This window comes from Dasypus novemcinctus, chromosome 5 (assembly GCF_030445035.2).
Source record: "Dasypus novemcinctus isolate mDasNov1 chromosome 5, mDasNov1.1.hap2, whole genome shotgun sequence".
Taxonomy (NCBI): Eukaryota; Metazoa; Chordata; class Mammalia; order Cingulata; family Dasypodidae; genus Dasypus; species Dasypus novemcinctus.
Genome location: NC_080677.1, coordinates 11,303,151 through 11,305,703, shown reverse-complemented (window position 1 = coordinate 11,305,703; position 2,553 = coordinate 11,303,151).

The window sequence follows — 2,553 nt, the reverse complement described above, 5'->3', positions numbered from 1 at the left end:
GTTAATAGATTACATAGAATGTTACATTAAAAGAGGTTCCCATGTAACCCACAAACACACTCCCCCACCCCCATCATTTTTGTAAATTGTATTTTTTTGAAGATACATCACAAAAAAGGTTATGTTATAAAAAACATGAGGTTCCCCTATATCCCCCATCCCCCCACCCCACTCCTCCCACACTAACAACCTCCCCCATCATTGTGGCATGCTCATCGCACTCGGCGAACACATTTTGGAGCATTGCTGCACCACGTAGATAATAGTTTACCCTGTAGTTCACACTCTCCCCACATTCAGTGGGTTATGGCAGGATATATAAAGTCCAGCATCTGACCCTGCAATATCATTTAGATATTGCAGACTACAACTATTACAACTCCAGAGTCCCAAAAATGCCGCCTCATCACATCTCTTCTTCCCACTCCCTGCCCTCAGCAACTACTGTGGCCACTTTCTCCCTGTCAATGATACAATTTCTTCCATTAGTAGTCACAAAAGTTTTATAGTAGAATATCAGTAAGTCCACTCTAATCCATATTTTATTCCTCCATTCTGTGGGCCCTGGGATGGTTATGTCCACTCTGCCTCTATATTGAGAGGGGGCTTAGATTCCATATGCATGACGGATGCAATTCTCCTGTTTGCAGTTTTAAGCATTCTCAGTTCCCTGGTGTGGTGGTTGACCATCTTCACCTCCCTGTTAGCTGACCTGTGTAAGTCCAATGAACCAAAGAGTGGGAGTTGCAAGTCTGCTGAGGTTCAGAGCCCAAGTGGCACATGGACAGTCCAGAGATTCAAGTCTCCTGAGTATACACCAACGCTGGCACCAACCAAAGGGTCATTAAAAGTGACAGGGGAAACGGACTTTGGCCCAGTGGTTAGGGCGTCCGTCTACCATATGGGAGGTCCGCGGTTCAAACCCCGGGCCTCCTTGACCCGTGTGGAGCTGGCCATGTGTAGCGCTGATGCGCGCAAGGAGTGCCGTGCCACGCGAGGGTGTCCCCCGCGTAAGGGAGCCCCACGCGCAAGGAGTGCGCCCCGTAAGGAGAGCCGCCCAGTGTGAAAAGAAAGAGCAGCCTGCCCAGGAATGGCGCCGCCCACACTTCCCGTGCCGCTGACGACAACAGAAGCGGACAAAGAAACAAGACGCAGCAAATAGACACCAAGAACAGACAACCAGGGGAGGGGGGGAAATTAAATAAATAAATCTTTAAAAAAAAAAAAAAAGTGACAGAAGAGGCATGTGTAGAAAGGTCACATCTGAGTCCAACTCCATCACACCCAGGGACACAAATTCCAAAGTATGGTCCACTGACATGGTACTGAGCTCCAGAGCTATCTGCCATGACCATATCCCTGTGGGTTTCTGTAACCCTCAGGAGAACCAGTACCTGGGGTTGTGTCCACTTTGGTTGTTTCTGGGGTCCTCCTGAGGAGTCCATAAGCATGACCCCTCTGATAACCTCCTGACTCTTTTTTGAAGACTCTTAGCCACATAAACTCATTTGACTTTGCCATTTCCCCCTTTTATTCAAGGTCAAAAACCAGTTTTTAACACATGATCCTACATGTGGGCTGAGATATTCTGCTGGTCTGAGTCGACCCTTTTATTCAAGGTCTTTTTCTATTTACATCACTAGCTGGTGCTTGCTAGTAATTCCTCAGCGCCAGGGAGGCTCATCCCTGGTGGAGCAAATTACTTAACCTCTTTCCCTCAGTTGCTTCATATGGAGGATGGGTTAATCAGAGCACACTCTCATAGGGTGTTGCAAGATTTTTGTTTTTTTAAACTTTTTTCTTTTTCCTTCTATTTTTGCATTAGTTTTTGTTTGAGTTAAGTTTTTATTAGAATGTAGACTCCAGGGATTTTGTCTGGCTTGTTCATCAGTGGATCCCCTCTTCCTAGATCAGTGCTCAGCCCTGAGTTAAGTGTGTGTGGAATAGTTATCTGACTTTTTCCTGAGTGATGAATTTTTAAAATCTGTTTTTATCTTTTTCCTGAGGTGACAAACTTTAGAAACAAACATACAGAAGCATATTGTGTAAGTTATCTACTGCTGTGTAAGAAATAACCCAAACCTTAGTCTTTTAAGCAACATCTCATCGTTTTTGTGGATCAGGAATTGATGCCTGGCTTAGCAGGGTCCTCTACTTGAGGGTATCACAAGCTGTAATCAAGGCGTTGGCTGGGGTTGTATGTGTATGTCAAGGCTCTTTTGGGGAAAGGATCTGTTTTCTACCTCATGCTGTTGTTGGCAGGATTCAGTTCCTTGGGAGTGTTGGTTGGAGGCCACTCTCAGTTCTGTGCCACAAAAGCCACCCCAGCAGGGCACAAAAGCATGCAAGCTGGAGGGCAGCAGAGGCCAACAAGATGGAACTTGGCTTTTTATACTCTAATCATGGAAATGGCATCCCGTCAGTTTTGCCATATTCTGTTTGTTAGAAGCCAGTCACCAGATCCAGGACCTCTCAAGGGTGGTAATAATGTAAGGGCAAGGTGTATACCAGGAGGCAATGATCATTTTCCTACCACAAGTATACAACATGTGT